The sequence below is a fragment of the Heterodontus francisci genome, unplaced genomic scaffold (genome assembly GCF_036365525.1).
Source record: "Heterodontus francisci isolate sHetFra1 unplaced genomic scaffold, sHetFra1.hap1 HAP1_SCAFFOLD_61, whole genome shotgun sequence".
Lineage (NCBI taxonomy): Eukaryota > Metazoa > Chordata > Chondrichthyes > Heterodontiformes > Heterodontidae > Heterodontus > Heterodontus francisci.
The window spans coordinates 5,076,126-5,103,002 of NW_027141441.1; the positions used below are offsets into that span (position 1 = coordinate 5,076,126).

Sequence of the window (26,877 nt, forward strand, 5' to 3'; positions counted from 1 at the left end):
ATCCTGGGGCATCAGAGGCAGAAGAACGGGTCCTGGGGCAGCAGAGGCAGCAGAACGGGTCCTGGGGCAGCAGAACGGGTCCTGGAGCAGCAGAGGCAGCAGAACGGGTCCTGGGGCAGCAGAACGGGTCCTGGGGCATCAGAGGCAGTAGAACGGGTCCTGGGGCAGCAGAACGGGTCCTGGAGCAGCAGAGGCAGCAGAACAGGTCCTGGGGCAGCAGAACGGGTCCTTGGGCATCAGAGGCAGCAGAACGGGTCCTGGGGCAGCAGAACGGGTCCTGGAGCAGCAGAGGCAGCAGAACGGGTCCTGGGGCAGCAGAACGGGTCCTGGGGCATCAGAGGCAGTAGAACGGGTCCTGGGGCAGCAGATCGGGTCCTGGAGCAGCAGAGGCAGCAGAACGGGTTCTGGGGCATCAGAGGCAGCAGAACGGGTCTTGGGGCAGCAGAACGGGTCCTGGGACAGCAGAACGGGACCTGGGGCAGCAGAGGCAGCAGAACGGGACCTGGGGCAGCAGAGGGCTCTCAGGAAGACACTCCTTTAAACCAGGCAGCAGTGAATGCAGGTCTGGCAGCCCTTTCAATATGGTGCCAGCACCTGCCGTTGTGTCAGATGTCGGTGCCATCGGTGCATCGTTCCCGACCTCTGGTCCTTGTTTACATAGGCCCCACGCCTCCCCTTCATTAATTGGTCGGCTGCTCCGTGATCGGGGTCGGTCGGCCACATTTCACTCGTGTGGTGACGACACCCAATTCCGGTGCCTCTGCCGAGAGCCGCACCGTTAGTTTAAAATTCAGCCCATGGGGTCAAGAGTGGAAAATCTCCCCTCTGATTCTCTCTCCTTAAAATGAAGGAGACACCAAATTAAAACTGATGAAACCAGGGATTGTATCCTGGTTCTTCAATCTAGTGTTCTCCCAACTGAGCTATTCCAGCCTCACTGTGAACTCATCTTCATTGGAGACAAATATAACTCCAGGCGGGATTTCCCCACCCGTTCATTCCTCACTTCAGGGGAATGGGACCCGACCAGATCGCGGAACTCAGATTATGTTAATGTTCTGCTCTTGATATCTTAATATTATCTTGCGTTTGAGCCACTTTTAATCAGGTTCACGGACAAATTCTTCCATCATCCCTTCTCCCACATTCTCTCTCTCTCATTCATTCTTTATTCCTCACAATCCAGAAAGGGTTAGGAATCAGAGCTCACCCCCAAACCCTCTGCACACAGACCTCTGTCTGTTACCCTGTTTGATCCAAGAGACCAGTCAATAAATTACACGCTTTATAAACACAGAAAGCTGCCTCAGAGTGTTGGACAGAGATAAATACACTGAAGTCTTTTGAAAAAAGTTCATCTTACGGGTTGTTACTGAGCCCACAGAGCAGGGCGGGCCCAGGCTCCAGCCCCAGCCCCAGCCTGTGCTGTGTTAGCTGATGCCACCTGGTGTGATACTGAGCCACACGGAGCAGGAAAGGGCCTGGTTGTATTCATGGCCTGTGTTGTGTTAACTGATCCCACTCAGTGTGGTAGGAGTCACACAGAACAGAATGGGCCCAGGCTCCTTCCTCAGCCTGAGGCATGATAGTTCTTCTCACACGTTGTTGTGCAGAGCCCCACACAGAACAGGGAAATCTCAGGCTCCATCCCCGGCCTGTGGTATTTTACTTCATCGCACCTGGTATGGTACGGAGTCCCCAGAGCAGGAAAGATCCAGCTTCCATCTCCGGCCTGTGCTGAATTAGCTGATCTGACCTGGTTGGCACTGAACCGCAATCAGGGAAGGATGGGCCGAGGCTCCATGGCCTGTGGTGTGTTAGTTATTCTCATTTGGTGAGGTACTGAGCACCATATAGAGCAGGATGGGCCTGTGCTCAGTGAGCTGATCTCACCTTGTGTGGTCCTGAGACCCACACACAAAGCAGGACAGGCCTAGGCCTCATCCTCGGCCTGTGTTCAATTATCAGATCTTAGCCAAAAGATTTTGATAAGGTTCCACACAAGAGGCTTCTCTATAAGATTAAAGTCCCTGGTATCAGTGGTAATATATTAATCTGGATTGGGAACTGACTGGCAGACGTAGGCAGAAAGTAGTTACAGATGGATCTGGATCTGTTTGGAGACCAGTTACAAGTGGTGTCCCACAGGGATCGGTGTTGGGACTGTTGCTCTTTACTATTTTTATTAATGATCTGGATGTAGGTGTAGGGGGCACCATCTGTAAATTTACAGATGATTTGAAGATCTGTGCGAGTGTTTAGACTGTAGACGATACTCGACTGTTTCAGGCTGATCTTCATGTGTTGGGAGATTGGGTTCATGACTGGTAAATGATGTTTAATTTGGGTAAGTGCAGTGTTATTCATGTGGACAGGGCGAATGTTCAACATTCATACACCCTTCAGGGAAAAACATTAAAGTAGGTGGAAAAAAGAGAATAATTTTGAGCAGAGATCTGGATGTTCTCGTGCACAGATCTCGAAAGTTACAGCAGCAATGCTGTGAAGTGATAGTTGGAGCAAATAGAGGGTTGGGCTGCATTCAGAGGACAATTGAGTATAAGATGAGGCATATTCTTTCATGGGATGTGAGCGACACTGACAAGTCCAGAATTTGTTACCCATCCCTAATTGTCCTTGACAAGGTGGCGGTGAGATCCCTTCTTGAATTGCTGCACTCCATGTGGTGTAGGTACACCCACAGTGCTGTTAGGAAGGGAGATCCAGAATTTTGACCCAGCATCAGTGCATGAACAGCGATATATTTGCAGATCAGATGGTGTGTGACTTGGAGGGGAGCTTGCACATGGTGGTGTTTCCATGCATCTGCAGCCCTTGTCCTTCAAGGTGGTGGAGGTCTTCGGTTTGGAAGGTGCTGTCTGCGGAGCCTTGGTGAGTTGCAGCAGTGCATCTGGTAGATGGTACACACTACTGCCACTGTGCGTCAGTGATGAAGGGAGTGAATGTTTAAGGTGGTGAATGGGGTGACAATCAAGGCGGCTGCTTTGTCCTGGACAGTGTCGAGTTTCTAGAGTATTGTTGGTGCTGCACTCATCCTGGTTTGTGCCTTGTAGATGGTTGACAAGTTTTGGAGAGTCAAAAATCACAAAATTATTGCAGTGCAGAAGGAGGCCATTCGGCCCATTGTGTCTGCATAGAATCATAGAACATAGAAAGTTTACAGCACAGGCAGGCCAAAAAACGAGCCACCCAGCTGAATCCCATTGCCCAGCATTTGGACCGTAGCCCTGCAGGTTCAGGTACTTGAGGTGCACATCCAGACTCCTTTTAAATGAGTTGAGGGTTTCTGCCTCAGCTACCCTTACAGGCAGTGAGTTCCAGACTCCCACAGCCCACTGGGTGAAAAAACCTTTCCTCATCTCCCCTCTAATTGTTCAACACATCACTTTAAATCTATGCCCCCTAGTCACTGACCTCCCTACTGAGGTAAATAGACCCTTCCCATCCATTCTATCCAGACCCCTCACAATTTTGTACATTTCAATCAAATCTCCCCTCAGCCTCCTCTATTCAACACCAGCTGATCCAATCTTTCCTCATCGCTGCATTTTTCCAGAGCTGGCAACATCCTCGTAAACCTCCTATGTAACCTCTCTAGTGCAATTACATCCTTTCTGGAATGAGGTGACCAGAACTGCACACAGAACTCAAGTTGTGGCCTAACTAATGATTGATACAGTTCCAGCAGAACCTCCCTGCTCTTATATTCTATACATCAGCTAATAAAGGAAAGGATTCCATAAGCCTTCTCAACCAACTTCACAACCTGTCCTGCTACTTTCAGGGATTTGTGGACATTCACTTCAAGGTCCCTCACTTCCTCTACACCTCTCAGCATTCACCCATTAATTGTGTATTCCTTTGCTGTGTTTGACCTCACCAAAGGCATCACCTCACACTTCTCCAAGTTGAGTTCCATTTGCCACTTTTCTGCCCACCTGACCAGTCCATTTCTCCAGCTCTCCTAATGAGCATTTCACCACGTGCCTTGAGCTGAGTTGCTCATCACAGAATGCCCACTATCTGATTTACTCTTGTAGCCAGAGTGTGTATATGAATGGTCCAGTTAAGCTTTTGTCAATGGTAACCCCCAGGATGTTGATGGTGGGGGGATTCAGCGATGGTAATGCTGTTGATCGTCAAAGGGAGATGGTTACATTCTCTCTTGTTGGAGATGGTCATTGCCTGGTACTTATGTGGTGTGAATGTTACTTGCCACTTAGCAGCCCAAGTCTGAATGTTGTCCAGGTCTTGCTGCTTCTGGACACGGACTCCTTCTGTATCTGAGATGTCCCGAATTTGTCCTTTAATGAAACCTTGGTCAGGACTCACTTGGAATATTGTATCCAGTCTTGGTCTCCTCACATGATGGGTGATATTGAGGCATTGGAAAGGGTACAGAGGAGAGACATTCGACTAATTCCCAGTATAAGACATCTTGGTTATCAAGTTAGACTAATAGAGTTGGGACCCTACACCTTAGAGAACCCTAGACTGAGGGGTGATCCGATTGAGGTTCATAAATAATGAAGGGTCCAATTTGGCATGGGAGAGGAGTCATAACTTTCTATTGGAAAAGGCCAGATGGCACCCGGATCACATTAAATTTCATTTTCAGTGGAGGGTTAATGTACCAGGATGGCCGAGTGGTTAAGGCGTTGGACTTAAGATCCAATAGACATGTGTCTGCGTGGGTTCAAACCCCACTCCTGGTATCTGTGCTTATAAAATGTTATTTGTTCTTTCCCTGACTTTTGCCTTGCACCATCATCTCTTCTGTCATTTGATCACTCTTGCCTTCCAACTGATCACAGCTTCCTATTATTTGATCTGCCCCAGCACCGTTCCTTGGCTCTGCGCTTGCTTATAAACTGGTAAATCTTTAACTTAATCTCCTCTGTACCCTGACAATGACCTTCTCATCCTTCCTGGATTGTGGTTCCTCACAGGATCCGCTGCCTCTCCGACTCCCCTCCAGGTAACTGAAGGCCCTGAGCCTTGGTCTCGCTTTATACGCTAGCTGGTAGTTGATTCCTTGCAGGTCTGCCACCGCTCAGGAGAAGCTCAAGACCCAGATCAAGCAAAGTATCAAGAGGAATGTGAACAAAGGCTCCCTGGTGCAGAGCAAGGGACAGGGAGCCTCCGGCTCCTTCAGAATCAGCAAGAAGGAAAACCCAAGGAAAAGTGGGAAAGAAGGTGAAGAAACCAGCAGCCAAGAAATCTTTAGTGAAGAAACCAGCAGACAAGAAATCTTCAGTGAAGAAACCAGCAGGCAAGAAATCTTTAGTGAAGAAACCAGCAGACAAGAAAGTGACAACAAAGAAAGTAACAGCCAAGAAAACGAGCAGCAAGGCGGCGGCAACGCCAAATAAGGCGGTGAAGAAAGCAGCGCTTCAGAAAAAGTCTCCTGCGAAGAAGGTCAAAAAAGGCAGGCGGAGGGCGGAAAGGCGCTGAAGAAAGTGCAGACATGGAAGAGCAAGGTCAAGCCGAAAGCAGCGAAGTCTCAGAAAGCAGGGTCTGGAAAGAAGTGAAAGCGCGGGAAACTTGTAAACATCTGAACACAAAGGCTCTTCTCAGAGCCACCCACATCTCTCAGGAAAGAGCTGATCCCCTGATCAAATGATCCCTGTCCAGGCCCCGTCTGCAGATTCCACATGGAAATGATTTGGAGTAAATCCAGGATCCCTGGTGACTCCCCTCCACCCAGCCCTTTCCCCACTCTCTGTCATAAAACAAAGGGATGTCCGGCCCTCACTCTAACTGGGGATGTGTTCGGTGCAGTCTCAGTTCACAAATTCAGGGGGAGAGTTTGTAAGACAGTAACACTGGCGGAGAAACCCCACCTCACAACTCAAACCCCAACACATGAGTTTCTCCAATTCAGCTGGAGTCGGGTGACAACAGGAGCTGGGATAGGCTGTGATCGGGAATGTTTGGAATGGATTTGTTCAGGGAGGAATGTACCTGGAATCTCCGAAAATAATAGTTCCTTATTTCCCCAGATGACACATTCTGCAGTGAGAATGAAAAGTCTCTTCACTGCTTCACATTTACTAATTGTTTGGTTCGAGATGAATAATGAGTCAGAGAGTAATGACAGGATCTGAAGCTTCTCTCACACCAGCCCTTGAATGACTCAGTGTGAAGTGTCCAATGTGTGAAGCTACTGCCAGGGTTTGTCAATCTGAACAGTTTCAGCTCAGTTACTGGGGGCCTGGAATCCCCGCAGTTTGACTCTGTCTCTGATTGGTCACCCGCTTCTCAATCCAATTCTTAACCAATAGGAGAATCACATATAAGTAAATAGAAGTTCTCATTGGCTTAGATTTTCCAATTGGAAAAAGCCTGGCAATTCCAGAGCCAGAAGGAATTGAAGTGATGGAAAATTTCAATTTTCAGGCAACAATTTTAAAACCTCTCATTTTATGTTCTGTTTTACTGTATTTACCGTCACAAAATCCTGACGCGATTTTAGGAATCGTTTTCATTTGTCAATCTGTTAACTGTAAGCGGCGGGAGGAAGGTCCAGTACAGCAATTTAAAACGGGACAAGTATCAGCTTCCACTCTGTAAAAGGAACAAATTAGCGACTAACCGCTTCTCACAGGCTTCTCGGGGACTGACAGAAACGAGCGGTTTCTGATCTTTTCTCCTGAAAGATTCGGATAATGCTGCAGGGAGCAATGAACTGCCCTTCACTTTCTGGCTGCTAATACACCCCTGACTTTAAACAGTTCAAACAGCGACTGATGCTTCTGCCGGAAAATGAGCAGATTCACCAGATTGATCCCGGTCCATCATGGCCAAAGACATCCAGCTGGCCCGCCGCATCTGCGGGGAACGCACCTAAAACCCAGCTTCAGTAACAAGTGTAACAAGGGCTCTTTTCAGAGCCACCAAATCAGCAAAGGAAAGAGCTGCCATCTCTGTTCATCATCAAACCCATTAGATTGGAGGGGCGGCCACATGGTTTCTGTTTTGTCACATCACTTTCCCGAAAGGCCTGTAGGACTGAGAGCTGATCTGGAATTTAGAAAGCAGCATTACCGGAGACTCATTGCTGCTCAGCACAATCTCAACCCCGCTCCTGGGATCCGTTAGCTGGCATTTGGGGAAAAGAAATGGATCCCAGTTTTATTTGGAAGGCATTAATGGAGCCGGGTCCGTTCACATGAGGGTTATTTACAAACATTACCCAATAAGTTCACTAATATTTGAATCCATTGGAGATCAGTACACAGGATATGTAAGGCAGCTCGGTCACTCTGACTGAAACCGCCAGTTCCCCGGGGCTGCAGACCCTGACACTGCGGGGAGAGAATCCCCGACTCTATCCCGCCGCCGGGGGAAACAGGCAGCTCTGTGTCCGCAGAATAGGGAGGGCCGGGGGGAAGGCACATATTAAAGCGCTGCAATGGACTCAGCTCCTGTGTGTGAACAACTCTCACTGATACCGTCCTCTGGGAACAGTGCGATCTAAACAGATCAGGTTAGGAGAGAAACACACAGCCCGAGAATGGCCTCTTTCTTCCTGCATTTACTCTGTTCTGGGAGCAGATTCTCATTGAGAAGTGGCGCTCAGCTCACCAGAGAGAAAAAAAAGACACAATTCAAACGGTCCAAATGAAAAACAGAGAATTAACCCGGACACTTCCATTATTAAATTAATTCATCAGCTCCGAACCAGTTCCCGTTAATGTACCGGGATAATCTCGGGATTTATCAAATCGAAGGCAGTGGGATTTATTAAATTGTTGATTCTGACACCCTGTAGTTCAGTTCTTCACTTAACTAGAGGGGGAGATGTGTGAGCAGAGAAACAGAGCGAAATCCAGAGAGGGAACTGAAAACACACCTGGACAGATGTGAACAGGTCAATCCACTGTGACAATAACTCCATCTCTGACTCCTTCCTGACAGTAACCAGTCCTTTCACAGAGACTGTGAGTGGCTCTGAAAAGAGCCATTGGTTTATTAGATGACATTTTGGCCGCTTTACTTTTTCCGGGAGCTCTTGAGTGCTGGATTTCTTGGGCAGCAGCACGGCCTGCATATTAGGCAGCACCCCGCCATGAGCGATAGTCACCCCTCCCAGCAGCTTGTTGAGCTCCTCGTCGTTGCGGACTGCCAGCTGCAGGTGTCTGGGAATGATGCGGGTCTTCTTGTTGTCCCGAGCCGCGTTGCCGGCCAGCTCGAGGATTTCAGCGGTCAGATACTCGAGCACAGCAGCCAGATCGACCGGGGCTCCGGCACCCACACGCTCAGCATAGTTACCCTTTCTCAGGAGCCTGTGAACACGGCCCACCGGGAACTGCAGTCCAGCCCGGGAGGAGCGAGACTTGGCCTTGGCCCGAGCTTTCCCGCCGGTCTTTCCTCTTCCAGCCATTTCCACAATCTCACAAATACTTTCACAAAGAATGAATAATTTCCTTAGCATTGAAAGCCTGTCCCAGGCAGTCAGGATGGCCGAGCGGTCTAAGGCGCTGCGTTCAGGTCGCAGTCTCCACTGGAGGCGTGGGTTCGAATCCCACTTCTGACAAGTTGTGTGTTGATTGAACTGGTGGCGTTTGGGAGCAGCGGTAAAAAGCAAAGAAAAATCAGGAAAGAACATGGGCAAACAAAATAACAATGAACCCAAAGATGTTGCATGAAAACATTCGAGTCAGAGGCAACTAAGCAAACAGCAGGGCACAGAAAAGATCAAAAATGTAACCTTTGTATCGGGGTGGAAGATGTTGCCAATATCCTGAAAGAATACATTACTGTCTTCCCGATTGAGAGGGTAATGCAGATATTGTTATTAAGGAGGAGGAGTGTGAAGTATTGGACGTGATAACTTAAGGAGAGAGGAAGTCTTAATGGGATGAGCATCCTTGAATGTGGATAAATCACCAGGACCAGATGAAATGTACCCCAGGCTGTTGAAAGAAGCCAGGGAAGAAATAGTGGAAGGTCTGACCATCATTTTCCAATCCCTCACTGGATACAGGTGTGGTGCCAGAGGATTGGAGGTCTTGTAACGTTGCAATAAAAGCAAAATACGAGGCAGATCAAGCAGCGCTGATCCTTTTGAGTAGAGAAACAGGGCTGAATTCCCTGAACCAGTGCTACAGCTTTCAGAATAGAAGGAGCCTATACACACCTGATGGGTTCCACTTAAACAAAAGAGCTGGAGGTGTTGACGGTCAGAACAGATAAAATGTGGAGGAGTGTTTGAAGCAGATGCTGTGTGGTTACTGTAGTTGTACTATGGAGTTATTTCAAGGAGGTGATTCTGAATGTAATGGATCAACGTGGACCCGTCCAAGGCAAAGGTTCTAAGCTTCTCTGTGGTCCAGCCTGGTTGAATGGAACTGAAGCAAACAAATCATCCAGAAGTGGAAAATAAATATAAGGCCATGAAAGCACAGAATTCAGATGGATGCAATACCAGATGGTATGGCAAGAGTGTAAAACAGCAACAGACTGGTGAATAAAACTTTCCCATTGAATGAGACAAGAGAAGAGAAGGGTAATAATAGTGTCAGGTGAGTTGTGACACTATTCACATTCCACCTTGATCTGAATAGGACTGTTGAAGGGAGTGATTGAGAAGAATAGAGGAGAAATGAAAAGAAAGGAGAAATAAACAAAAGGTCTTTTGATTTTAGAATGCTTGTTTTTGGAAATGACAGACTGTAAAGTGTGTGTGTCAGAAGATATAGAGCGAAGTTGGGTATGACAAGATCACAGGAAAGTTGTGCCCTGAGACAAGGTGTGTGTTGACAGGAAAGCTGCTTTCTTTTGCACAAAATGTAATTTATTCATATAATTTGTGCAATTACATTGCAAAGCAGTTCAAATTTAATATTACATAAGGTACAATACAGATCAGTGTCCTTCAATAATGTACATGATGTATCTCACTATCCCTGCCTGCACAGGTTATATTTACAGTATTTACATTACACATCAAACATTCTCTGGTGCAAACAGTCCGAGGGGTTTTACACGGGTTCCAGCCCCTCACTGTAATATGGCCTACTAGGGCCTCAGACTGCAGCCTTTCCCCATTGAGTCTCCATGGTGGCTTCCCCAAGCTTTAATGCCGTCCCACAGCACATAGTCTTGGACGTTGCAATGTGCCAGTCTGCAACACTCGGTCATGGACAGCTCTTTGCACTGGAATACCTGTCCCACGGCCGGGCTCGTTCTCAATAGAGATCATTTCAAATGAACGTTTCCTAAATCCGTGCTTTCTCTCTCGCAATAAAGAGAACAGGATGTCTAGCAGATTCAGTGTGAGACAATAACACTGCCGGGTAAAGGCCGCTTTCCAACTCCAATCTTAACACAGGAGATTCCCCAAACAGCTACAGTAAGGTGTTGTAAACTGCTGGAAGCGGATGGGTGTGGAAATGGTGATGTTACTGAGGAGGTTTCTTGTTATAGAATGGACTGTGTTTAGGTGGGAATATTACTGAGTGTTAATTGCATCGGGACCATATCTAAAAGCTCCAGCTTTCTGGAAAGCCTTGACTATGAAGACCGAGTCTGGAAGGGTTTGTGTGGAGAGCTGGGTTTTGGTTCTACTGTTAATAAAGGGTTTGAAATTGGCAGCCCGGAGGAAACTGGAGGTGGAGCTGAAAGATGAGGGGCCGTTCTCTCTCTGTCTGTCACTCTGGGTGTCTCCTCCATCGAGCTCTCTGTTTAATCTTCACTCTTGTCTCCTCCCCTCCCTGCTCTCACTCTGCCTTTCTCAGCCAGGTCCGGGTGGCCTGTAAAAAAAGGAGCCTGATGGAATCAGTCTCTTTTATTGTGCACTGATTTGAGGCAAGAATCAACATGTCTGGCAGTAAACAAGAGTATGCTCCAGGCTGGCAGTATGTTAGAATCCATGAGGAAAGGCATCATCACCCTCATCGACAAGCGGAAGGGGGAGCGGACAGAAATAAGAAATTGGTGGCCCATCTCACTGCTTAATGCTGACTATAAGATTCTGTTAAAAGTCATAGCCAGTCGATTCAAGTCTGCTCTGGAGTTGGTGATTCACCCTGATCAGACCTATACTACACCAGGCAGGACAATCTCTGATAGCATTGCGCTACTCAGGGATATGATCACCTATGTACGGGACAGGAGGGTGGACACCTGCCTCATCAGCCTGGACCAGGAGAAGGCTTTTGACAGGATATCGCACACTTACATGATGGATGTGCATTCCAAAATGGGGTTTGGGGAGGGAATTTGCAATTGGATCAAACTAGTCTACACAAACATCAGTAGTGCAGTCTCAATCAATGGGTGGGAATCAGAAAGTTTCCCGATCCAATCTGGAGTCAGACAGGGCTGTCCTCTCTCCCCTGTCTTGTTTGTTTGCAGTATTGAACCCTTTGCTGAGTCTATTAGGAAGAATGCGAGCATCAGAGGGGTGACAATCCCAGGCAGCGGAGGCACTCAGGTTAAAACCTCCCTGTGCATGGATAAAGTCGCCGTTTTATGCTCGGATCCACTGTCTGTGCGCAGACTAATGAGCATCTGCGACCAGCTCGAACTGGCCTTGGGAGCCAATGTTAAACATGGCAAGAGCGAGGCCATGTTCTTTGGGAACTGGGCTAACCGATCCTTTGACCCCTTCACCGTTAGGTCAGACTACCTGAAGGTGCTGGGGATATGGTTTGGAAGGGCTGGGACGTGCACCAAAACCTGGAAGGAGCGAGTAGCCAGGGTACAACATAAGCTGAGCATGTGGGAGCAGCGATCTCTCTCCATTATGGGTAAGAACCTGGTCATCAAGGGCGAGGTGCTCACATTGCTGTACGTGGTGCTGGTCTGACCCATACCGCATTCCTGCGCTGTGGCGATCACCTGAGCCATTTTCCGCTTCATCTGGGGATCCAAAATGGTCCGAGTCCGGAGGGACACGATGTTCAAACCTCTGGATAAGGGCGGGAAAAATATACCCAACGTCGCCCTCATCCTTCTGGCTACCTTTGTGTGTGTAGATCCCCAGTTTGCAAACTTCAAGTGTCACTACGTGCTGAGGTGCTATCTGTCGCCGGTGTTGCAAAGGATGGGCCTGGTCATATTGCCGCAGAATGCTCCATCCAGTTGGACTGTGCCATACTGCCTATCCTCCATGGAAAAGTTTCTGTGGAAAAACACCTTTGACCACCAATCCATCAGGCAGTGGTCTGCACGGAATATCCTCAAGGCCCTACGGGAAAAGGAGATGGTGGATACTGTCGGATGGTCCCCTGAGCAGAAGTCCAAAGTCATTTGGCAGAATGCCTCATCACCAGAACTTTCAAACAAGCACCAAAATGTAGCCTGGCTGATGATGAGAAGAGCCCTCCCCGTCAGATCCTTCCTGCACACCCGAAGTCTCACCCCATCCACACGCGGTCCTCGAGGTGGCTGTGGTGGAAAAGAGACGTTGCCCACCTCTTTCTGGAATGTGTCTTTGCAAAGCAGGTGTGGAAGAGATGCAATGGTTTTTGTCGAGGTTCATCCCAAGCAGCTCTGTAGCACAGGAGTCTGTGCTCGACGGGCTGTTCCCAGGGACGCACACCTAGATAAACATCAACTGTTGCTGGAGGACTATCAATTCGTTGAAAGACGCTCTTTGGTCTGCCCGAAACTTGCTGGTCTTCCAGTGCAAAGAGTTGTCCACGACCGAATGTTGCAGACTGACACATTCCAAGGTCCAGGACTACGTGCTGAGGGACGCACTAAAGCTTGGGGCAGCTGCAGCAAAGGCTCAATGTGGAAAGACCACTGTGTAAGGTCCCCTCACCAAGCTGAACTGAGGGGCTGGATCCATGGGAAACCACTCGAACTGTAGCCAGAAAATATTTGTTTGCTGTAAAATGTACATGGCATGACAATGAAATGGAAGGGTTGTGAGGCAACTCACTCCTGTATTGAAGGAAACTGATCTCCTTTGCACTCTCTGTATTGTTTGACTTGGTGCTTTTTGGAACTGTTTTGTAATGTATTTTTTTTTACAGATTTTTATGAATAAAGTATATTTTGGAAATTAATAAAAGAAAGTCTGGCAGAGGTAAAGGAGGGAAAGGACTGGGCAAAGGCGGAGCAAAGCGGCACCGCAAAGTGCTTCGTGATAATATCCAGGGCATCACCAAACCAGCAATCCGCCGCCTGGCTCGCCGTGGCGGGGTCAAGCGGATCTCGGGTTTGATCTGTGAGGAGACTCGCGGGGTGTTGAAGGTTTTCCTGGAGAATGTGATCAGGGATGCGGTCACCTACACTGAACACGCCAAGCGCAAGAGGGTCACTGCCATGGATGTGGTGTCCGCTCTGAAACGGCAGGGCCGCACTCTCCACGAATTCAGCGGCTGAACAACTCGACCCTTTCCAGCAAACACAACAAAGGCTCTTCTAAGAGCCACCCACCGCCTCACAGAGAGAGCAGTGACCTGGAAACGGGAGCTGGGATTGGCTGTTTAGAACTGTCTAGAATAAATCTGTGCTGTGTTCGAGATACAAAACTGGAATCCCCAAATTTGACATTTCATTTGCAGCAAGGATGTGCAGTGGATTTGATTTTCTGAACGGGCTGTGCAAACAGCGCCTGAGGCTCTACAGTTAGTTATTTCTCCAGTCGACACATGCCCTCAGTGAAAAGCCACATCACTCCTCCAGAATCACTCATTGTTTTCATAGAATTTCAAAATGATTTCGCTGCAATGAGGGAATCCGGGAGTTTTGCAGCAGCCATCGCTGGAACCAGACCCACTTGTGATGTTATTTCCCCCGAGACAGTGTTTCCTGCACTGAAACTGACAGGGTTTGTGAAACTGATCAGTTTCAGCTCAGTCATTCAGGGACCTGGAATTCCCGCAGTTTGAGCCCGCGCTATCCAGAGCCCACTTCTGATTGGTCACCCTCTTCCCATTCGCATGTCTTAACCAATTGCCGAGCCTCGAATTAGAAAATACAGCAAATCATTGGCTTTAATTGTCGTCCTGGCAGAAAGGTTGAAGTCAAAAAAGCCGCCAATTTCAGTGTTGGGCAGAATCGAATTACTCAACGAATCTCAATAACGAAATTGGCGGCACATTTTATACTTACCCCGATTTTCCTTTCCATCGATTTGGGTGCTAATTCACTCGGGTGCGTTTGCTAATACTAACTGTAATCCTCAGATCCATTTAACATTTCAGTAATCCTATTAAATACAAAAGGAATTTTATGATTGAATTTCCATTGGAAGATAGTGAATTAGCACCCCGATCGATGGAAAGGAAAATCGGGCAGAGGATAAAATGTGCTGCCAATTCGTTATTGTGATTTGTTTATATAACTGACCAGGACTGACTTCACCCGAACACAGCTACTAGCTCCCACCCCACTGACCGTTCTCCCCCCTCTGCAACTCGCTTTCTCCCCCTCCTCCCTACTGGTGAAATTCCGCACTCTGTCTGTTCGCTCTCCGCAACCCCACCCCCCACCCTGTCCCAGCCCAGCCCACAGCTACTAGCTCTGGCCGTGACACTCGCTCCCACATTTCTTCACCAGGCGCCACCTGTAGCAGCAGGAGGGCCGCAAGGGGTGACAGGGCGACGGAGGAGTGAGTGGCTGAGAGGAGGGAAGCGGCGCGGCCTGGAGCGAGTGGCCAGAGAGTGGGGTGGTGCGAAGCGAGGAACAACTGGAGAGGGGAGTGGGGGGGGGTGGGGAAGCAGCGAGGTCTGGAGCGAGCGGCTGAGAGGGGGAATCGTCGAGGCCTGGAGTGAGTTGCCGAGGGGGGAGAGCTACAGCTTCAAAATCTCCCATTCAGCCACTTCCTCGAGCCAAATGGTGGGGGGATGGGGTGGCTAGATACCCAATGACGCTTTATCACGCATGCACGAAGATGGATTTGTTGCGGAAATGTGATGACGTTGGCGCTGCAAAATGACATCATCCCGTGCACGCGCCACTCAATACTGGCAAGATGTCAAAAATCACTGTGATTTTTTGGTCTTTTCAGTGCACTCCTCTTTCTTTAGTTGCCTGTTACTCTAATGTATTGAAGAAACATCTTTGGGTCCATTTTCATTTTACTTGTCAATATTCTTCCATGTTCTCCCTTCACCGCTGCTCCCAAATCCCTCCAGTTCAGTCAAAACACAACTTGGTAGATTTGGGATTTGAACACACGCCTCCAGAAAACACTACGACCTGAACACAGCCCTTTCGACCACTCGGCCATCTTGACTGTTTCAAGCTTACGACAAAAGCTGAGAAATTATCCATTCTTTGTGAAAGTATTTGTGAGATTGTGGAAATGTCTGGAAGAGGAAAGACCGGCAGGAAAGCTCGGTCCAAGGCCAAGTCTCGCTCCTCCCGGGCTGGACTGCAGTTCCCGGTGGGCCGTGTTCACAGGCTCCTGAGAAAGGGCAACTATGCTGAGCGTGTGGGTGCTGGAGCCCCTGTCTATCTTGCTGCTGTGCTCGAGTACCTGACCGCTGAAATCCTTGAGCTGGCCGGTAACGCGGCCCGGGACAACAAGAAGACCCGCATCATCCCCAGACACCTGCAGCTGGCCATCCGCAACAACGAGGAGCTCAACAAGCTGCTGGGAGACGTGGCCATCGCTCAGGGCGGGGTGCTGCCTAATATCCAGGCTGTGCTGCTGCCCAAGAAAACCAGCGCTCAGAGCTCCCAGAAAAAGTAAAGCGGCCAAAATGACATCTAATAAACCAAAGGCTCTTTTCAGAGCCACCCACAGTCTCTGTGAAAGGGCTGGTTACTGTCAGGAGGGAGTCAGAGATGGAGTTATTGTAACAGTGGATTGACCTGTTGCACATCTGTCCAGCTGTGTTTTCATTTCGCTCTGTTTTTCTGCTCACACATCTCCCCCTCGAGTTAATTGCAGAACTGAACTACAGGGTGTAGAATCAACAATTCCCAGGAGCCGGGGGTTAGATTGTGCTGAGCAGCAATGAGCCTCCAGTAATGATGCTTTCTAAATTCCAGATCAGCTCTCAGTCCAACAGGCCTTTCGTATTTTAAATATCACAACAGAGCTGTGCGGGGGTGAGCGCAGCCTCAGCTGCACCGAGTCTCAGGGGCTCTCAGGACCCCAATCAGAGCCACCAGGGCTGGCGGGCGTGCAGCAAGGACCCGGGGGAGGGAGGGTGCACCATTAAAGTGATGGTGCAGCACCTTCCCCATCCTCGCCGCCACTTCCCGGTTTCTTCTCCCGTTTATCTCAACATTAAGAAGACGCTTTTGCTCTGGACTACACTGGTTATAAAGTAAGACCCAACTTTGTCTCTGAAAGTGATGAATAGCAGCAACAACAGCAGAATCCAACCCCTGCAGTTACATGTGAACTTGCTGATGTTGCAGCAGATTGAATGACTGAGTGAAAACCCTTCCCACACACATGGCAGGGGAACGGCCTCTCCCCAGAGTGAATGTGTTGGTGTTTCAGCAGATCATTACTGCTTTTCAAGCTCTTCTCACAGTCAGGACATTGAAAAGGTCTCTGATCAGTGTGAACAAGTTGATGTTCAGTGAGGTTGGATGACTGAGTGAACCCCTTGCCACACACGGAACAGGTAAATGATCTCTCCCCAGTGTGAACTCACTGGTGTTTCAGCAGGTTGACTCTGGCTGGGTTCAGTACTACACTCACTGGTTCCTCTCTCTGTCTTCCCCTGAAGGTGCTGATTCTGACTGTATGTACGTGCTCTCTCCCCCTCCGACCCTCCCTGTCCAATGTAGTATCTCCCAGTTTTGGTGATGTGCTCTCCCTGACCTGTCTCCATTTCTCCTTCTTATACAGACTTGCACTGACTGTCACTATTTCATAGAATCATACAGCACAGAAGGAGGCCAATCGGTCTTTTGTGCCTGTGCTGAATCTGTGAAAAAAATGATGCAATTAGTCCAACCCCCTGCCTATTTCCCCATAGTCCTGGAGAAATTCACTTTTAAATATTTGTCCAATTCCTTTATGAAAGTTATAATTGAATCTGTTTCCACCACCCTGTCAGACAATTCATTCCAAATCCGAATCAGTAACTGGGTAAAAAGATCTCTCCTCACCTCCCCTTGACAATTTTGGCCAACAATCCCAGCTTCACCACCCTGTCCAGAGAACTGAAACCCCTCATCTCTGGTATCATTCTCGTAAATCTCCTCCAAACTGTCTCAAAAGCTTTGATGTCCTTTCTGAAACCTGGTGCCCAGAACTGGACACATTACTGTAGCTGAGATCGAGCCAGCGACGCCCACATCCCACGAACGGATAAAAAAACGCTCCCTGCTAAATCCCCAATTCTTATCCATTTACAGACGCTCCTTGTCCAGTCCCCAAATCTTATTCATTTAGAGACGCTCCCTGCCCAATCCCCAATTTCTATCCAATTACAGACGCTCTCTGACCAGTTGACCTTGCTGGCGGGCAGTTTCGGGAAGCCTCACAGGGAAAAGCTTCACGCCACCCGCAGGGACACAAACGGGATCATTCCATCCTATTGTGGCCTTGACGCCCTGCTCCAGCTGTGTGCACCCGCTACGGGCGCGGTCTCCCTGCACTTTGTGAATATTCCGCTCCAGCTGCAGATGGAGCTCAGCCACTACCGCGCCTGCTCCTTATCAGAGACAAGGCAGATTCTGGAGCGCAGAGCATTCTGGGTACCACAACTGTCATTCATGCCAATCTCTGACATGATAATCAGGTTTTATTTCCTACATTTCATTTCCTGGTATGTTAGTGCGTGTTTTCTTTTGTACCTGTCAGTGCCTGGGAGGAGAGAGTCAGCTTCACTTTGTAGCCGTGAATTTCTGGTGTGAGAATGTGGGTTCTTACTCTGTATGTTTCAGTTTTTGGTTTGTGACTGTTTCTGCTATTGCTATGTGAGTTAACTTTGTGGAAAGAGATGCAGTGGTTTTTGTCGATCTTCATCCCAAGCAGCTCGGTAACACAGGAGTCTGTGCTCTCCGGGCTATTCCCAGGGACGCACACAGAGACAAACATCAACTGCTGCTGGAGGACTATCAATTCGGTGAAAGACGCCCTTTGGTCTGCCTGAAACTTGCTGGTCTTCCAGCGAAAAGAGTTGTCCACCACCGAATGTTGCAGACTGGCACATTCCAAGGTCCAGGACTACGTGCTGAGGGACGCACGAAAGCTTGGGGCAGCCGCAGCAAAGGCTCAATGGGGAAAGACCACAGTGTAAGGTCCCCCCACCAAGCTGAACTGAGGGGCTGGATCCATATGAAATCCCCAGAACTGTATCGGAGAAATTTTGTGCGCTGTAAATGTAAAAATGTAAATGGCATGACAATGAAATGGAAGGGTTGTGAGGCAACTCATGATTGTACAGAAGGTAACTGATCACCTTTGCACTGTTTGTATTTTTTGACTTGATGCTGTTTTAAACTGTTTGGGAATGTAATTTTTACAGATTTTTATGAATAAAGTATATTTTGGAAATAAAAAATAAATGTGAGTTTCACCACATATCTTTCAACAACTTGTATGTGAACATCAGCTTTTGTCCAGATCTATCAATTTCTGATATAGAGTCATAGAGTTATACAGCACAGAAACAGGCCCTTCAGCCCATTGAGTCTGTGCTGTCCATCAAGCACCTAACTATTCTAATCCCATTTTCCAGTATTTGGCCCGTAGCCTTGTATGCTATAGCATTTCAAGTGCTCATGTAAATACTTCTTAAATGTTGTGAAGGTTCCGGCCTCTACCACCTCTTCAGGGAGTGCTTTCCAGATTCCAGCCACCCTCTGGGTAATTTTTTTTTCCTCAAATCCCATCTAAACCTCCTGCCCCTTACCTTAAATCTATGCCTCCTGGTTATTGACCCCTCCGCTAAGGTAAAATGTTCCTTCCCATCTAACCCATCAATGCCCCTCATAATTTTGTAAACCTCAATCTTATCTCCCCTCAGCCTTCTCTGCTCTAAGGAAAACAACGCTAGCCTTTTCAGTCTCTCTTCATAGCTGAAATGCTCCAGCCCAGGCAACATCCTGGTGACTCTCTTCTGTACCCTCTCCAGTGCAATCACATCCTTCCTATAGTGTGGTGCCCAGAACAGTACACAGTACTCCAGCTGTGGCCTAACTAGCATTTTATACAGCTCCGTCATAACCTCCCTGCTCTTATATTCTCTGCCTCGGACGATCTATATTGGCCTGTAATCTAAGGCTTTCCTCCTCACTATTTACGACAGCACCAATTTTCATGTCATGTGTGAGAAAGGGTTTGATTCTATCCCTATCAGTATCCGTTCCATGCATGTGTTTTTAATCTGCACCCCCTCTGTTTTATTCTCTGTACTTGTCAGCCTCTTGTAGGTGAGTCTGTGTTTTGCTCTTCATCTCTCAGTCTTCGAAGTATGAGCCTGGGTTTGTACCTAATTTTCTTTGTACCTTGCAGGATGGATATTGAAGAGAGGATTTTACACATTAACTGCCAAATCCTGATAAGTGATTTTTGGGTTTCACACAGTATCTGTCAGTTTCTTGTCTAGGACTGTTGGTTTTACTCTGTCCCTGGCATTTGCTGGTTTGTTAGTGTGGGGTTTACACTGTACCTGTCAGTTTCTCATATGTGAGTGTTGGTTTCACTTTGTATAGAATCATAGATCACAGAATACTTACAGCACAAAAGGAGGGATTCATCTCATCGTGCTTGTGCTGCCTCACTGCACAAGCAACTCAGCTCATGCCACATCCTCGTGTATTCCATGAAAACCTGATTTTTTTTTCCCTTCAGATAATTATCATATATCCTTTTGAAAGCTATGGTTGAATCTTCCTCCGTCACACTCTCAGGCAGTAAATATCAGATCTTAACCATTTGCTGCATAAAAAAGGTTTTTCCTCAGATTGCCTTTGGTTCTTTTCCCATTCACCTTAAATCGGTGTCCTCTGCTTACTCAGCCATGCGTAATATTTCCCATTGCTTTCTCAGCACTGATGAATTGTGAGATGGGAGACAGCCAGAAGTCCCACTGAGCTGCACTGACCCCCAGCTGAAAAAGAAATGAGATAAAGTTCAATCTTTCACAGCGAGATGCTGCAGAGAGTTAAGAGTCCCGAATGAAAGAGAGCGTTTCTCATACTGTTGTTGAATTTCATTTCAAACACTCCTTGTACTCTCTGCTAATGAAGCCTAAAAAATGGAAAAACTAAATGGCGCTCAAACTCACAACCCTGAGATTAAAAGTCCCATGATCGACAGACTGAACTGAATATGTCACTTCTACTGTCCCTCTGTTTGGATGGATGCAACTGTATGCTCCAATGCAAGGGCAGCTTTCAAATCCTCCCATGGGTTCACACGTCAGACGAAGTTCCATGTTGTGAACTCAAGCAAAGGAAATCTGCTCACTTCCAAAAATATCAGCAAATTGAAGCTGATTACGATCAACATCATCAGAGGTCAGAACTACCTGGTGAAAGAAGACTCCCTGAAGAAGGATCCACAATTATTCAAAGGCATCGACAAAGTGAAAAACAAGAAAATCGCTGAGTCAATCCAAGCTAAACAGAAACACTGAAGAATTCCATTCCAGACCAGAACACAATTAGAGGCATTTTTTGTATTCAAAGCTGGGCATTAGTATTTAATAGTTGATATATAATTTTGAATATATTTGAATTTCTTTATTCATTTGGCACTGCTGAACATGAAGCAGTCTTAAATCATTTAATTTTTTTTGTAAAATCTGACTTACCAGATTAAAATATTAGATCAAGGGAGAAATTTCAAAGATTACTGGAACAGTAATCCAGAGGCCTGGACTCAAGATCCAGTGACAGCCAGGACGTCAAGGAGGGAAACACTCCGCACTAGTCTGCAGTGAGCGATTCCATCGAAGCTAGAGCACAATCTCTTTAATATAAGAATGTATATTTTATAATAATTAATCACTCAAGACCTTCCTGGTCTCTGCATCTCAGCTGCTTTCTGGATAAACTTGCAGAAAGTATTTCAACCTGTAAAGCAGGAGTCTAGGGAATGTATAATGATATTTTCTAGCCTTCGGGCAATATTTTAATCAATACAGTGTGGGACAACCTGTCTGGGCACAACTCCATGAGTTTCTCTTGAACTCGTGACCTCACAATCACTAACTTCTATGGTAACAATCTTCAGCTCATCACCTCCGGTACGTAGCTCTAATCTTAATGTACATTTAAACAACCTTTCAAGTCCAGTTACAGTTTTTGTTGCCTTACCTGCACAAGCTTAAAAAGTGAAAAACGGAAGCAAGTTTAACTGAACATTCTGGTGGTCAGTTCGGGCACGGGAAAAAATGAAAGGACTCGGACCAGGTCGGATGTGGTGCTGTCAAGCTTGGGTCGGGTTTCATTTGCTGACCCGAGCAGGCCTTTAGTTGCTGTTGCAACCTTATATTCCCACTTGACAATCTGTATATTTTGTTCATTTCAATTTTGTCGACAAGCTCTTTGAATCCAGTTCCCCGGTCCTCAAGCAGGCTCAGTTTGGAAATCGATTCCGCTTTCTGGAAGGCTGAAAGCAATCGATGACCTTAAACTAAAAATGGCAACAGAGAAGGGCTCGTCTGGTATTTGAACCCAGGACCTCTCACATATTAATCACTTACATACCCAAAGCGAGAATCATACCCCTAGACCAACGAGCCACCGTGAGCATGGTTTTTATTCGCTCCTGTGGAATTTCACTGGCACCCACAGCCGATCATGCATTTTTTTCAGATCAAAACAATATCCTACAAAGCTGAAATAAAAACAAAAAGTGCTGGAAATACTCAGCACCTCTGACAGCATCTGTGGAGAGAGAAACAGAGTTAACATTTCAGGGTTTTCACCTTTTGTTTGAGCCATCTTTTCAGACTGCTTCTGTCCATCCAATCTCACTTTTTACTCTATCCACATTCTAAGGGTGGTGCAGTGGTGAGCACTGCAGCTTCACAACTTCAATGACCCCGATTCAGTTCTGTATACTGCCTGTGTGGAGTTTGCAAGTTGTTTATGTGGGCTTCCACAAGGTACTCTGGTTTCCTCCCACAATGAAAGACTTGTGGGTTGATAGATAAATTGACTGTTGTAAATTGGCCCGAGGGTAGGTGATAGGAGAAATGTGGGGATGTGGTAGGGAATTCTGGGTTAACATAGGATTAGTATAAATGGGTGGTTGATGGTCAGTGCAGACTCAGTGGGCCAAAGGGCCTATATCAGTGCTGTATATCTCGATAACCATTCTCTAAGCAAATGCATTTTTCATGAATTCCTCATTTCTTTTATGAACGACAATTTTATATTTCTGGCCCTTGCTTCATATGATACCACAAGTGGAATCATGTTTCCATCAACCCGATCAAACCCCTTCACTATTTCCTCATATTGCAATGTTTCTTGAACCCTGACAGACTGTGGAGTTTCTGCTGCTTGATTGCAGTTCTTGCTTCCCGCCAGTAGATGTCACCTCACTCCAATAAAGTGAAGTTTACAAATGTGAGAGAGACACAACAGGAAATAATTGTTCACATTATAGTGAATGTGTGGGATTTAGAAATACTAGGAGTGGAGACGAGTTATTATTGAATTTGTCAAACCAAACATATGTTATAATGTTGTGTTAAATCTGTCACTCTGTTGTCTTGATTCTGAGAGTGACATAGACTCATCGAGTCATTGGGTCATTTGTGGTATAGAAGGAGGCCATTCGCACCGTCGAGTACAGGCCAGCTCTCCATGGAGCGATCCAGTCAGTCCCACTCGTCTGCTCGATCCCCCTAGCCCTGTAAATTTATTTCCTTCAAATGCCCATCGAAATTCCTTTTATAACCAACGATTGTCTCCACTTCCTCCACCCTCGGGGGCAGCGAGTTACAGATCATGACCAATCACTGTGTAAAAAAGCTCTTCCGCACATTCCTCCTGCATCTCTTGTCCAAAACCTTCAATCTGAATCCCCTAGTCCTTGTACCAATAGTTAATGGGAACAATTTTTCCTTGCCAACTTATCTAAAACTGTCAGAGCCTTCGACACCTCTATCCATTCTCCCCTCAATCTCCTTTGATACAGGCAGAAAAAACCCTGTTTTTCTAACTTAACCTTGAAACTAAAACCCTCCATCCCTGGAACTATTCTGGTAAATCTCCTCTGCATCCTCTCAAGAATCCGCACATCCTTTCTAAAGATTGGTGAGCAGATCTGGATGCAACACTCCAATTGGGGCCGAACCAGAGTTCAGCATAACAACCCTGCTTTTGTACACAATGTCTCTATTTATAAAGCCCAAGATCCCACATGCTTTGCTAACCACTCTCGCAATATGTCTTGCCAACTTCAAAGAATGATGGACATGTACTCCAGGTCCCTCTATTCCAGCACACTCTTCAGAACTGTAGCATTGAGTATATATTGCCTCTCCCTATTTCTTCTGCTAAAATGCATCACCTCACACTTGTCACTATTAAATTCCATCTGCCACCTGTCTGCCCATCCTACTAGCCGATAACTATCCTATTTCAGGCAGTTCATATCATCCTCACTGTTTGCCACTCCTCCAAGTTTGGTGTCATCGGCATATTTTGAGATTCTACTCGATATTCCAAGATCCAAGTCATTAATCTGTAGCAAAAAAAAGCAATGGTTCTCGCACTGACCCTTGGGGAACACCACTGTCGACTATCCTCTGGTCTGACCAAGAACCATTTCATATGACTCGCTGTTTTCTGTCCTTAAACCAATTTCCTATCCAAATGGACACTGACCCTCCTAATCCATGAACCTCAATTTTGTTAACCACCCTTTTATGTGGTACTTTATAAAATGCTTTTGTAAAATCCATATAAACAACATCCACTGCATTCCCTTCATCAACTTTCTCAGATAGTTTATCAAAAAATGCAGTTAGATTCATCAAGCATGAAATTCCATTTATAAATCCATGCCCACTCTCCTTAATTAACTCAAACCTCTCCAAATGACTTGATTTGTTCCCTGACCTGTTGGTCTTGTGCTTATAGCAAGCTCACCACAGAGCATGTATTTGGCAATGTGACTGTCATTCATTTGGCCCAGTCAACAGAGCCGCCTCTGACTCAAGAGGGCAAACATGCTGCGGATCCCTGCACGCTGGTGTACTTCCTCATTCGGCACTCTGTCCTGCCAGGAGATGCCCAATATCCATCTGAGGCAGTGGAGGTGGAAGCTGTTCAGCCGCTTTTCTTGGCTTGTATAAGTTGTTGATGTTTCTCTACTATAAAGGAGGGTGCTGAGAACACAAGCCTGGTACACGTGGAGTTTTGTATTTTCGGTCAGTTTGCTGTCGGTTCACACCCGTCTTCTCAACTTTGACATGACAGCTGCAGCATTGACAATCCTGGTGCTGATTTCAGCATCAAGGGACAGATTGCTGGTGATTGTTGATCCAAGGTATGTGAAGCTGTTGAGAACCTCCAAAGTGAGCTGGTCAATGTTGATGGAAAGTGGAGTCTCTACGTCCAAGTCTCTACGTCCAAGACTCCCCAAAGCCTGTCCACAAGTTAGGAGTGTGATGGAATACTCTCCACTTGTCTGGCTGGGTGCAGCTCCAACAATACTCAAGAAACTCCACAGGACAAAGCAGCCCACTTGATTGGCACCCCATTTACAACATTCATGCCCTCCATCACTGGCACACAGTGGCAGCAGTGTGTACCATCCACAAGATGCACTGCAGCAATGCGCCAAGGCTCCTGAGACAGCACCTTCCAAACCCGCGACATTTATCACCGAGAAGGACAAGGGCAGCAGATGCATGGGAACACCACAACCTGCAAGTTCCCCTCCAAGCCACACACCATCCTGAATTGTAACTGTATCACCGTTCCTTCACTGTTGCTGGGTCAAAATCCTGGAACTCTCTTCATTACAGCAGCACATGGACTGCAGTGGTTCAAGAAGGCAGCACAGCACCACCTTCTCAAGGCAATTAGGGATGGATAATAAATGCTGGCCGAGCCAGCGACACCCACCTCCCATGAATGAATAAAAAAAATGATAATATCCTGTAATCCTCCAAAGTAGAAAATACAGATGGAAATGAAAAATAATAAAACACAGTCAGCATAGATTTCACAAAGAAAGACTTGATTAACCTTATCTTTGAAAAATCAACAGCAAGAGTAATATAGCAGATGTAGAAGAGTTTAAGTTAATAAAGCCTCATCCATTTATGTGCTTGAACCATCAAATTGTGGGTTAACAAACAAACACACTAACTGACAGAGCTGCATGCTGTGCTTTCTAAATTACCCTAAAGGAGAGTGTTAATGAGTTAAAGCTTCAGGTTGCTGCAACCAGAATAGCCATTGTCCACGATCAGTTTTACTGTTATAAATAAAGATGGAACATTCATTGTGAATCTATAGAAACAGTCTGGTCCTGCACACTGCAGACATACGCACGTCATCACCAACCAGCTCTCCTATAATTGGTGCAGTTATTTGACTTTGCCCCATTCGCTCCATGGAATTACTTTTAAAAGATGTTAAATTACAAGCAGTTTTGTTAATATTCAGCCTTTGAGAAGAAATCATTCCCTGGCCACAGTGGAGAGAGCATTGAATATAAAACTGCAGACTACCAGGTAACACAGTGAAAGCTGATCAGCTAATTTATAATTACTTACTTTTCTTATTTTTGCTCTTGCTATTTGGTTTTTCATCATTTTCAGCTCCTGACTGTGGATATTATTGTGATTAAATGTGAAAAGATGCACTGTTTCTCAGCCCCGGTATGTTGGCTCTTTCTCTGTACAGTGCTGTACACACTCAGATACTGACACTGTCTCTCCCTCCCTCAACTTTCCAGCCCTGACGGTGCAGAAAGCGCTGCTCAAAGTTACACATTCTGACTGTTTGCAGTTGATTAGTGAGAGATTATTAACGTATCCTTCTGCAGCGCTGCCTCGGTTAATAACAGCAGATCGAAGTCACATTTCAGATACAGAAACAGACGCATCAATTATTCACTCTTTCCCAGAGTGAGTGAGGCCGGGACAAGCAGCAACATTCCGGCCCCACACTCTGCAATTACCCAGCACCAGTGGAAAGCAGTGAATACAGATTCAATCAGTGGGTTAATGTCCATTACAGTGATGCAAGATTCCACAGCCCAGGACAAACATCAAACATCCCCATACACCGAGAACAAGCTCAGGAAAACCCGGGGGAGTTAATATCCCAGTCACTGAGCATTCCAGTCACATTGAACAAGTTCCTGAACTGAGTGAACCTTTCAAAGTACAGAAGTGATGACGAGGTCAAAAAGGTCTGAACAGTTGAGGTGACTGAGCGGTTTCAGCTTCTCTTTTCAGGTTGCAGCTTTCACTGGAGGCATGTGTTTAAATCCCACTTCTGACAACTTGATTTTCAGTTACTTTGCAGAGCTTCCTTGAAGGTTTGAGGTAGAGTAAATACTGAGGAACTGTTTCTAACTGCTGAAAGGTCAATAACCGAAGGTTATAGATTTAAGGTGACTCACAAAACCAGAAGGAACTTGAGGAAAAATTCCTTTCTGCAACGTGTGGTTAGCATTTCAGTTATGTGGATAGATTGGAGAAGCTGGGGTTGTTCTCCTTGGAGAGGAGATTTGATGGAGGTGTTCACAATCATGAGGGGTCGTGACAGACCCGATAGAAACTGTTGGTAGAAGGATTGAGACTCAGGTAAAATCTGTGGCTCAGTTGGTCACACTCACCTCGAAATCACAAGCTTCTGGGTTCAGATTTCACAGCTGACACTCCAGCACAGCACTGAGGGTGTTGAAGGTGCTGCCTTTCAGGTGTGATGTTAAACCAAGACCTGGTCTGCATGTTTGGGTGAATGTAAAAGATCCCATGCTGCAATTTCAAACAAGTG

General features: G+C 46.7%; 2 non-coding genes across 2 annotated transcripts; both read left to right on the forward strand.

Annotated features, from left to right (window-relative positions):
• The first annotated feature begins 4,653 nt into the window (after positions 1–4,653).
• On the forward strand, positions 4,654–4,736 carry trnal-uaa (transfer RNA leucine (anticodon UAA)). The gene has a single exon. It is a non-coding gene; the product is annotated as a tRNA-Leu (tRNA).
• A 3,741-nt stretch (positions 4,737–8,477) lies between these two features.
• On the forward strand, positions 8,478–8,560 carry trnal-cag (transfer RNA leucine (anticodon CAG)). The gene has a single exon. It is a non-coding gene; the product is annotated as a tRNA-Leu (tRNA).
• Positions 8,561–26,877: the final 18,317 nt, after the last annotated feature.